Source organism: Mirounga angustirostris, unplaced genomic scaffold (genome assembly GCF_029215605.1).
Source record: "Mirounga angustirostris isolate CCGP_5_RB_7025 unplaced genomic scaffold, mMirAng1.0.hap1 SCAF_7, whole genome shotgun sequence".
Taxonomy (NCBI): domain Eukaryota; kingdom Metazoa; phylum Chordata; class Mammalia; order Carnivora; family Phocidae; genus Mirounga; species Mirounga angustirostris.
Window position 1 is genome coordinate 103964980 of NW_026991715.1, and position 12562 is coordinate 103977541.

A 12562-nucleotide genomic window follows, 5' to 3' on the forward strand; every position below is an offset into this window, starting at 1 on the left:
GCTTCTGCCTCTGACCCTCCCCCCTCTCATGTGCTCTCTCTCTCATTCTCTCTGTCTCAAATAAATAAATAAAATCTTTAAAAAAAATAAATAAATAAAAATAAAACATTTCCTTGTACTTTACACCCAGAACTAAATGGATTAGCCTTTGAATGGAAAAAATAACTATTTTGTTATCTTTGAGTCACTGTTGATTGATCAGTACTAGGTCTTTTACCATTCTGGACATGAGCCTTTAGACACAGAAACTCTTTCCTCTATCATAGAGAATATGGTTTGTGATACTATTTGTTGTTTTAATTGTGATTGCCTTTATGTAATTATCATGAATATTAAATTTTAAAAGATTGTAGAATATCCATTGTACCTAATCTTTATAGCAAGAAGGTGTCTTTTTGTAAAAATTGCAGAAAGCAAAACCTGAAGTTGAAGGTTTCTTCAAAGAATTATAAGGATAGCTTATAGGGCTATTAATAACTGAGACTGCCATGATCCTCAGGCCTCTCCTAAGAACATTGTGAAGATAATACAGTGAGAGTGGGATCAATGAAAACAGCCTGTTTCAAACACCTGACATAAGTACATTGGCTTTTAACAGCTCACTGGCTTCTAAGCTACCAAAACCCACTAGGATACTGCATTAAGTTACCATCTTAAGAAATTGTGCTGGGGCGCCTGGGTGGCTCAGTTGGTTAAGCGACTGCCTTCAGCTCAGGTCATGATCCCAGGGTCCTGGGATCGAGCCCCGCATCGGGCTCCCTGCTCTGTGGGGAGCCTGCTTCTCCCTCTCCCACTCCCCCTGCTTGTGTTCCCTCTCTCGCTGTGTCTCTCTCTGTCAAATAAATAAATAAAATCTTTTTTAAAAAAAAAAATTGTGCTGGTGAGTGAGTAACAAATTGTCAGGTACTATGCACATAGTATCTAGATTCAGACTAGTGCCAAATTAAAACAGCAATGCAAACAAAGCTCATTCTTACCTATTTCAAGAAAGTGAATGACTTAACGTTTTCATTTTCATACCTTAACATGGAGTGGTTCAACATAAAGTCTGACATTGATGTCTATTTTGTATTTATCTTTTGTTAATAAAGATATAATTGAAAAAACAGTGGTTTGTAGTAGTATTTCAAATATTTGGCAGAAAAATAAGTTATGGGACTGGCAGGGGTTTTGAGTTAGAAAATTTCAGGATCTTTAACAAAAAAATGTGTCAACTTTTCTGGTTCTCTGTTCCCTCTTCTGTGAAACCTAATTTACTGATTTTAGGAAGAACTCTGTAATGTCTTATTTCTGCTTCATTTTGGAAAACAAAGATAACACCTGGAACACTGTTCATTATGTGAACTTTGATTTTATTATCTCAATAATAGCTGCCTTTTGAGTGCTGAAACCATGTACTGTAATTTTTGTATGTTATCTCTGCAAAAGAACTTTATAAGGTAATGGATAATACCCCTATTTTACAATAAGCACATGGGCTTAATAAGTCCATGTAGCTTGCTCAAGTCCTGACAAGTTAAAAGTGTTAGGGCCAGGACATAAAGCCAAGTATCTTTGACTCTTAAAGCCTACTCCTTTCTCTAGTATTTAAGACCCTGCTTTCTGGACTAGGAAGACTGGTCTTTTGCAATTTCTTTGGACAGAAACTTTAAGCAGGCCTCAGTCTACCAGGTTCACCCTCAACACCGGAAAATGATGCGTCTGTCCCACATCCTTTTTTTTTTTTTAAGATTTTATTTATTTGTCAGAGAGAGACACAGCAAGAAAGGGAACACAAGCAGGGGGAGTGGGAGGGGGAGAAGCAGGCTCCCCGCCGAGCAGGGAGCCCGATGCGGGACTCGATCCAGGCACTCCAGGATCATGACCTGAGCCGAAGGCAGACGCTTAACGACTGGGCCACCCAGGCGCCCCTGTCCCACATTCTTTGATACTACTCCTTTCCCCCACGTTGTGGGATGCTTCTAACAAGACTATACAAAAATGAATAAATCGTTCTTTAAGTTTGTAACAATTCTGGAAGTAAATACCCCCCACACAGAAAGGAGGTCTATGCTCGAGTTTCTACTTTCTACTTTGGGATTTTTCCTCTAAAATCTCTCCAATATGGGTTTGTAACTTTAAGATCATGTTAAAACGAATTTTAAATAAAATTGAAGTTTTTCTCTAAAATAAGTGATTCTGAGGAAATTCATCCACACGCTCTAATTTATGGAAAGAGATAGTCTGCACAGACATGAAGACGCAAGCTCTAAAAGCTCGTCTCCACTGTGAGTATCTTCATGGAGTTTACAGCCTTTCGCATTTGCCTCAGTGTTTAACTTGGAAGTACAATGAGCTTCCTTCTCTTTACTCCTTGATCACACATAGAAAATGCTAATTATTAGGGTGTTACAAAATTTATTTCGGTGCTCTGAAGAACTATGTGGACTTTACCATACCTTCCATTCCTTGGATTCTACGATTCTTCCTTCCCGGCCGACACAAAAGAAACCTCCCCGCTCCACGTACTCAATTAAAAAAAAAAAAAAAAAAAAATTTTTTTTTTTTTGAGAGGGCCAATGCGCATGCTCCTTACTCAAGCCTGCTGAGGCCTCAGCCGGTGGCTAATGCGCCTGCGTGCGGGGAGACACCGTCTGCGGGCGGGAAGCCACACGGAGAACCCGGATGGAACCTCGGCGCGGCTGGGGTGGAGGTCGCCGCGGACGCATCTGTGTCCCCGCGCCCTGCAGGTTCCTGCTCGGGGACCGGACCTGAGGAGCCGCCGCCCTGACTTGTTCCGGCGCTTAGTGGCTGGACCCTAGCCCGAGCGGAGAGCGACCTGGAGTCGGAGACGGGCCACTGAAAGAAGCCCGAGCATCCCTTGGGCCTGCGCCCTGGCTCGGAGACGGGCGGGTGGAGACCGAGCGGAGTCCTTCCTCGCAGCCGGCGCCCGTAGCTCGCCCGAGCTGCTTCCCAAACGCGCCGTCTTTAATTATACACCAACAGGTCCTACCAGTTACGAGCTGCATGTTCTTTACGTGCATGCTTCATAATTAAAGCTCCCAACAACCCTCTAAGGTAGGTACTATTGTCATCCCCACTTGGGGAATCGAGGCTTGGAAAGGACCAGCCTACAGGTGACAAAGCGAGGATCCCAGGCGTGTGCCCCTGGCGCGTTTGCTCAGCCACTCTATTTCCGTCCCTTTTCTCCTGGCTGTTGCCTTTAATTGCAAAGTGTACTAAGGAAATCCTGTCCCCCAGACACCCGCACCTCCCTTGGACTGGAAGAGGCAGTGGCAAGATAGAAGTTGAATTGTGTTTGGTTTGGAGTTTTAGGTTTACAACTGCACTTGGGTGTTGTCACTGCTGAAATATGTATTTTAGCATTTCCCAAAGATTTGTTACGTGAATGTTCACTTTTAACTGGCGTTTCATCAGTGATACTTTTTCCTATCTACCCCTATACCTCATAAACTTGCAAAAACATTTTACTTTGTTATATCACTCTGCATCTTAAGATATCTCTCAGACTCTCAAAGGAATCATTCTAAAAACGAATTCTGTCTAAATAAGGTCATGCCTTTTGTTTATTTTACTGTTTACTATGGAAAGTTCCCCCACATAACATAAAAATAGTGAGAATGGTGTAATGTAGCATACCCATCATTCAGCTTCATTAACAACTCAAGGCCCATCTTATGTCTTCTATCTCTACCCCACTCTGTGTGTGTGTGTGTGTGTATGCTGAAGTACAGTATTTCAAAGGAAATCCCAGACGTCTTATCATCTCACTTGTAGACAACTAAGTCTGTATTGCTAATAAATGAGTACTTTTTTCCACACAAACATACCATTATCACATCTGTTTAACAATAATTTCCTTTTTTTTCTTTGTTTTCCTCCCCATTTTTTAAGCAGGCTCCACACCCAGCATGGAGCCCAACGTGGGGCTCAAGCTCATGACCCTGAGATCAAGACCTGAGCTGAGATCAAGAGTCGGATGCTTAACCGACTGAGCCACCCAGGTGCCCCAGTTAACAATAGTTTTTTAGTATGATGATGCTTTTTTAATGTTTACGTATCTTAGGGTATTGTGATTACTAAATACCACAGAGGAGCAAGTGAAAATTGTGAGGTTCTAAAACACAAGAAAGCCTCTTGGGTGGTAAATTCCTCTTTGAGAATCTTGAAAATTCTTGCTACCTATTCTCCCTTTTTGAGGGGGATGAGGAGGACTACTGCAAATGAATTTTTCCAAAAAACCTTTTGTTCAGAACAGGTAAATTTTCAATCAAAACATACTTGAGTAGCATAGTCAAGGTGGATTGGAATGGACTCTTAACTGGTCCTGTAATATTTTCTAATGAGACTGAAGCAAAGCTTTTTCGTTCACTTCCCCTGCTCCCCAAAACATACATGGTAAATATACATAAGAGAATATAGAAAGATAAGCATTTTTTTATGCCAATGTCATAATTTTACTATCAATTAGGAGAGGTTCTAAACACATTTGGCCCTATTGTCATCACTTGACAAAAGAAAGCTTAAGATCAACTTTTAAACTTCAAATCATCTTTATTGATGGGTAGATACCTTCCAATTTTTAACTGACTCATAACAAACAGCCATAGGGCATGTCAACTTAGTATTTTACATAGAAGTTCATTTTATAGCTAATTGTGGCAGAGCCACTAGAAAGTTAGTGTTTTAAGTTAATATTCTTGCCTTACTTATTGTGAGATTTTTTTTATGGCCAAAGTGGGCGTTTGGATTTAAATGTGTCCCTGTTAAGTTATTTCCGCCACATTCTGTAGTATAGAACTTTAGAAACTTAGGGGATCACTTGTTTATCTGGGAGATAGAACTGTTTTTGAAGGTATATTTGAGCCTACCTGTGGGTTATACCTTTGCTCATTGCTAAGGAGGAAGACTTTCTAGGTCCCTCAACTTTCTTAGGAGGTTGTTATCAACTCAGAAACTTAAATGCCTATTAAAGCATTTAGACTATTTATTTACCAACCTAGCATATCATCAACCTAGTGGTTGGCCTGAAGGATATGTTTTTATTCCTGTAAATCTGATACACACTAGGATATGTATTAGAATCACCTGGACAAGATTTAGAGGTTTTTTTTTTTTTTTTTTTAAAGTAATCTCAGTGCCCAGCATGGGGCTCAAACTCACGACCCCAAGATCAGGAGTCCCATGCTCTACCAAGTAAGCCAGCCAGGTACCCCAAGATTTAGAGTCTTTTGTCCTCCTTCTGGAGAAGATGATTTATTAGTTCTAAGGGAGGGAGATGTATAAGTTCAAAGGGGTTCCTAATGATTGTGATGAGTATCTCTTATTAAAGATTACTGTTGTGGTTACCATTCATAAGAATTATTCAAAATGCTTATGTAGAATACAGATTCTGAGCCCCTACTATAGAGCTAGGGAATCAGAATCTCTGGGAGTTGAGACCATGCATCTACATTTTAGCAAAAGATTTCACTGATTCCTCCATTTGCTAACCTAGGAACCATTACATTCTAATCCCTGTCCTCAGATTAAAACAAATCTTGATTTTGGGAATACTGCTTATTTTCATTCCATTGTTTCGGCTTCTTTCTTGACTGCTTTTACTGAGGGGTAGTTATATGAAAAAGCATCATGAAATTCCTATTGTAACTAAGGGTGTTACTCTATGAGAGAGATTTTTCTGAAGTCTCAGTAACAAAAATAGTTGTATTTCTCCTGAACAACTTGTTTTGCTTTTCTGTATGGACAATACGAATCATGGACTGGTAGTGTGTTACACTTTAGCTTCAAGGAAGCTCTGGGCCATTTTTGTATCCTACTTCTGTGTCAAAGGCGACTTAATCAGACCCATTTGAAATTCTCTGCTTACGTTGGAATCAGAGCCAGTCAAGGATCAAATAGTATTACAGACCTGTTTAATCCTTAACTATAAAAAGAACTAGCCACTATGTCAAAATATGTCCTTCCTTAGAGTATTTAATGAATTACGCCCTTCTCTATTCACTTGCTCATAACTGCCTGTGTGTGTACATCCCTGGCGGAGAATGGAAGGAGGGGGAGGGGGTGGTAGTAAGATGCCCTTTTAGGGGATACAAAATGTACCAGATTTGTTTGGAACATACATCATTGAAAACAAATGAAGCCATAACTTCAGTTCACCAATAGAGGATTTACGGGTATTCACAACCTATATAAGTCCAAATCTCCCGTATGTAGCTTACTGGTAAGTCGTTTACTCCGGGGCATTAGCTGTGAGTTGATAGCTTTAAGTTGGACTGTCATGCTGTCATGGTTTACTTTGAACTGACATGTTACAGGATATTTCTTTACATGTACAAATGGCATGTGATGTGGCTTTGTTTTAATTCGGTTAGCCAGTGATTTTTAATATGTGGGTTATATTTTACTCCCAAAGCAAAATTCTGCAGCATCTCTGGAATACTACCTGAGAATTTCGGGGTGCCATGTCGAAGAAACGCAAATGGGATGATGACTATGTTCGTTACTGGTTCACCTGTACAACAGAGGTTGATGGAACTCAGCGCCCACAATGTGTATTGTGTAACTCGATATTTTCAAATGCTGACCTCAGACCATCAAAATTGTCTGACCATTTTAACAGACAGCATGGTGGTGTAGGTGGGCATGATCTCAATAGCCTGAAGCATATGCCAACACCATCTGATCAGAGTGAAACCTTGAAAACATTTGGAGTTACATCTCACGAGGATGCCTTATTACAAGCATCATATCAGTTTGCATATTTATGTGCCAAGGAGAAGAATCCCCATACAATAGCTGAAAAATTAGTAAAACCTTGTGCATTGGAAATAGCACAAATAGTTTTGGGACCAGATGCACAAAAGAAGCTTCAGCAGGTACCCTTATCAGATGATGTGATCCATTCTAGAATTGATGAAATGAGCCAGGATATCTTACAGCAAGTTCTAGAGGACATCAAAGCCAGTCCTCTGAAAGTGGGTATTCAGCTTGCTGAGACAACGGACATGGGTGACTGCAGTCAGCTAATGGCATTTGTACGATACATAAAAGAAAGAGAGATCATAGAAGAATTTCTATTCTGTGAACCATTGCAGTTAACAATGAAAGGAAAAGATGTGTTCAATCTCTTCAGAGACTTCTTTTTGAAGCATAAGATAGCACTTGATGTATGTGGCTCTGTTTGTACTGACGGTGCCTCTTCTATGCTGGCAGAAAATTCAGAATTTATTGCTTGTGTGAAAAAAGAGGCACCTCACATCGTGATCACGCATTGTTTGTTGAATCCTCATGACCTTGTCACAAAGACCTTGCCTACAAAACTGAGAGATGCTCTGTTTACTGTGGTGAGGGTAATAAATTTCATTAAAGGACGCGCTCCAAATCATCGCCTCTTTCAGGCTTTTTTTGAAGAAATTGGAATCGAGTATAGTGTCCTCCTTTTCCATACTGAAATGAGGTGGCTTTCCCGAGGTCAAATACTTACCCATATTTTTGAAATGTATGAAGAAATAAATCAGTTTCTTCACCACCAAAGCAGTAACTTAGTTGATGGCTTTGAAAATAAAGAGTTTAAAGTTCACTTAGCATACCTTGCAGATTTATTCAAACACCTGAATGAACTTAGTGCATCTATGCAAAGGACTGGGATGAACACAGTATCAGCTAGAGAAAAGTTATCTGCTTTTGTTAGGAAGTTTCCATTTTGGCTAAAGCGAATTGAGAAAAGAAATTTTACCAACTTTCCTTTTCTTGAAGAAATCATTGTTTCAGATAATGAAGCAGCAAGCATTGCAGCTGAAATAACACTGCACCTGCAACAGCTGAGCAACTTCTTCCATGGATATTTTTCTGTTGGAGATCTTGCTGAGGCAAGTAAATGGATACTGGATCCGTTTCTTTTTAATCTGGATTTTGTCGATGATGGTTATTTGATGAAAACTGATCTTGCTGAATTACGAGCTAGTGGCCAAATCCTAATGGAATTTGAGACAATGAAGCTTGAGGATTTCTGGTGTGCTCAATTCACAGTGTTTCCAAGCCTGGCAAAGACAGCTCTAGAAATCCTTATACCATTTGCAACTACATACCTTTGTGAGTTGGGATTTTCATCACTTTTACATTTTAAAACAAAGTCCAGAAGCTGCTTTAATATGAGTGATGACATTCGTGTGGCTATTTCAAAAAAAGTTCCTCGTTTCTCAGACATCATTGAACAAAAGCTACAGCTACAGCAGAAGTCACTGTGAGCTGATACATTTTTAATGTATAATTTTTAATATATTCTTAATTTCATTGTAAAATTAAGCTATAATTGTGTCTCTTTTATATTTATGGCATACCAAATCCCAAGAAAAAGTTTAGCATGTGTAACTTTTAATTTTCACAGTTTTGAGAGTAAGAACACAGGCAGCAGAAAAGATTAAATACCACCTAGTGGATACATAGAATTCTTCTAAGTATCTGTTGAAGCTGTTGATGTGATACGTAAAAAGACACACAAGCACTAGAATATCCACCTAAGTGGTACAATAGGCTAGGAATGGATCCCGGAGAAGAGAGAAGATCTCCCAGAACATGCATCTTCATGTTAAAAGTAAAAGTTGAAGGACAAAATGATAGACTGAGTCCCCGCGTCTCTGTGAGTGTTGTCAATGGGGAGGCTAATGGGATCAGAAAAGGATTATGAAATGTTATAGTTGGAAAAGGGATGATTCTAGTTTATATAAGATTTACTTTTAAATGTATTCTTTGGAGTTAGTCTTACAATGTCCATTCCTCTAGCTCCCATGCTCTAAATGCCATGACATTAATAAATGTCCTAATATCCTATTAGTCACTCTTTGTCTTTTTTTAAATTACAGCAGGACTCCAAGTCATTGAGGCTGCTAAAAAGAGGATCTGAGAGCCTCACCATAGAGATTCTGATTTAGCAGATCTGGCATAAGCTCAAGGGCCTTCATTCTTTTTTTTTTTTTTTTAAAGATTTTATGTATTTATTTGACAGAGAGACAGTGAGAGAGGGAACACAAGCAAGGGGAGTGGGAGAGGGAGAAGCAGGCTTCCTGCTGAGCAGGGAGCCTGAGGTGGGGATCATGACCTGAGCCGAAGGCAGACGCTTAACGACTGAGCCACCTAGGCACCCCAAGGGCCTTCATTCTTAACCAGTTTCCAGATAGTTCTGATGGATTCTTTGGGCCTCCGGTCTCATCTTATTTTCCCTTTACCCCAATTTTCCCACTTATTTACATCTTAAGCTCTGTGTATTTACCTAACATAGTTCAAAACTTTTGAATGGACCAGAATATAAATAATAAATAAATTGATGTGAAGTCACTGTGGTAAATCAGGGCCATCAAAAAATTTCCTGTGGGAATTTAAATTTTCATACGTTTTCTGGATAATAATTTGGTAAAATATAGTTTTAAATTTTAATAAATTTACATTTTTATTTCAAAACCTAAATACCTTATCAAAGTGGTATGCTAAAAAATGAGTCCTATAATAAAAAGCCACAGTCCCTTTCCTGCCCAATTACTTAACCATTTCTGCTTTAACATTTTGTGGTTCCACCCTTATCTCTAAGTAATGTGTTTATACCAAACACATATGCCAGTTTTGAGTTTTGTTTTTTGGTTTTTGTTTTTTTTTTTTTAAGATTTTATTTATTTATTTGAGAGAGAATGAGAGGGGATAGGGCCAGAGGGCGAAGTAGACTCCCTGCCGAGCAGGGAGCCCAATGCGGGACTCGATCCAGGGACTCCAGGATCATGACCCAAGCCGAAGGCAGTCGCTTAACCAACTGATCCACCCAGGCACCCTGTTTTTTGGTTTTTTTAATTAAGTAAACTCTACCCTCAACATGGGGCTCGAACTCACAACCCTGAGACCAAGAGTCGTGTGTTCTACCGACTAAGCCAGCCAGGCTCCCCCACATATGCCAGTTTTGATTTATCAGCTTTAGAAGTTATATATTGACTCCTCTTGATAATAAGTAATTACTGAATTTATAAAACGTTCATCTCCTTCCCTACTATTCCCAATTTTTTATTATGGTAGTATTAATTTTAGTTCCTTTGTTGATTATTCGTAGCCCTTTGATTGGGGATTTTTCCCTCTAGGAATTTATGTCCTGGGGAGAATCAGGGATATCCACAGTTTGATTTATAAAACAGGTAATTACAGCATTTTTCTAATAGTGAAAAATTGGAGAAAAAAGACAAGGGGAATGGAATCTGACTAACAGGTGCGCCACCCGAATACTGCAAATTGAAGTTTGTATTTTCTACACAAAGCTCAACTTGATCACCATCCATCAAAATTCTCTTATCAATAAACATAAATACATGACTTTTATCTAAAAATGTAGTTACAAAATATAAGTTCCTAATTTTTTTCTAGTATAATCTAACATCAAGAGCAGTGGGAAGAATTTCCAAAGCTAATATAGGAATAAATCTGGAAGAGTATGTATAAAGTTTCATATGTGTGTGTATCTAGAGAGAGGAAGGAAGAAGGATGGAAGCAATGTATGCGTGTATGAAGCATGGAAATTAACAATACAAAAAAGCAGGACTAGGACGCAATGCCAGAAGCAAATGACCTTTGATGGCCAGTCTTTCATTAAGTCCACTAGAATTCTCCTGCTATGAAACAAAAACCCAAAGGATATTTTAAAGGGAATAGCTGAGTTTTGAATTCATTTTCAAATTCTACAAGTTTATTTTCCCTGATCAAATTAAAGAGACTGCAGTGTCTGCTAAAATAAAGAAACTTAGATTTTATTTTTTAGTTTAAAAAAATTTCCCACAATGGTACATATACTGGCACTTACAAGTCATGTGTTGGTTTCTTTTTCTCCCAAGAAAGAGATAATTGTCTTATATTTTTACTATATAATTAAGGTCATTGGTCAATTGCAAAAAAAGAATCAGGGTAAAGATACAATCATGACCAGCAGATGTCACTCTCTGTGCATGATTGGTTGAAAGTAAATTTAACCACAGATTTTGCCAAATACCTGATTTTAAACATCTCTAGAAAAAGGATTTGTAGTTCAAATTAAAATTGCCCCACCTGAGGAGCACCTAGGTGGCTCAGTCAGTTGAGCGGCAGGCTCTTGATTTTGGTTTAGATCATAATCTTGGGGTCCTGGGATCCAGCCCCACGTGGGCTCTGCACTCAGCAGGGAATCAGAATTCTTCTCCCTCTGCCCCTCTCCGGGCTTGTGTGCTCGCTCTCTCTCTCTCAAATAAATAAATCTTTAAAAAAAAAAAAAAAAAAGCCCCACCTGAGCCTCTGCTGGCTCAAAATTGGCAGAAAGAACTGTTGTGGAGCATTGGGAAACATGGGTGGGAAAGAAAATATAAATAGCTTTTTTTTCTAAAACTGACTTGAGCATGTGGACCTTTGACATCTCAGCTACTTTTCTAAGCCACCAAAGGCTACTTGACGTGGGTGGATAGGTCAGCACATACTCCTTTGCTATTCCATGACAGTTAACAAGGCTGGCAGAAGTAAATGGCAAAGCCATACCCGGATAATGTGTCTTTTCCAGTGAGAGTAAATTGCTATCCCTTCCATGATAGAAGGGATCTAATGTAAGTAAGCTGCCACTAAGGGCCCACACCAGGGGGCCCTTAGCCCAACACATCAGGGCTCAGTATTGGTCTCTGGTCTCTGCTATTGGCAGGTCAAGCACTCAGTAGGTCAGTTTTGGTGAGGGGAAGTCCATGTTGCTGAGCCTATGTATAAGCCTCCATCCTTGCCAACATAGCCACTCTTGTATATGGGCCCACTGAGCAGTCATTAAGATGACTGGAAAAAGAGGCTGACTAATTGCTACAAAGTACGTCATCTTGTCCTGATTACTGAGAACCTCCTCTGTCTTAATTTAGGTTCAGCAAGCTCTTCAAGAAGTCCTCAAGCCAGGGTCAGCTATCACGAGAGACCCATATATACTTTAGTATTCCTGTTACTCTCAGTCATTTACTGGAAGCAGGCCATGGGAGGCATTTGAACCAACACAGGTGTGATGAATTTCAGAGTGCAACAGCTGGGGCTCATGGTTAATTATGTTCCCTATAGTCACATGTCTACAAAGTACATTCTCATGGATGTACAGTGTCCTTTGGTGAACATTCACCTGGAGCACAATAATCTTCAATTCTCTTGCCTATTCTGAGAGGTCCATCTATATACTTCGCCCCCAGACCTTGTCACTTGTCTTATATATCTGTTCTTCCCAAGTCCTGAACAGTCATCAAACCATTAGTAACTGCCCTTGAATACTAGAGTTTCGATCCATACTTCGGGGTAGTGCTCAGTTCAGACATAGCAGACAAGCAATCGTACCGCTCAGGATTCTCCTCAGGAAAATGTCCCTTTACTGGGATCTTTCCGAGACATATCCGATGGAGGTTGTAATGCTGCAGCAGATTTTGCAGATCCCAGCTGGCACTAGCCTATTAGGCAAAATAAACTGTAAACCAGACTTAAATTTCTTTTTTTTTTTTTAAGATTTTATTTATTTATTTGACAGAGAGAGACACAGCGAGAGAGG

The 12562-nt window shown here is 39.6% G+C and overlaps 1 non-coding gene across 1 annotated transcript; it reads left to right on the forward strand.

Moving 5' to 3' along the window:
- The first annotated feature begins 2607 nt into the window (after window positions 1-2607).
- On the forward strand, window positions 2608-9439 carry FAM200C (family with sequence similarity 200 member C). Its single transcript, XR_010413230.1, has 3 exons — window positions 2608-3057; window positions 3898-4004; window positions 6416-9439. It is a non-coding gene; the product is annotated as a family with sequence similarity 200 member C (transcript).
- The last annotated feature ends 3123 nt before the right edge of the window (window positions 9440-12562 follow it).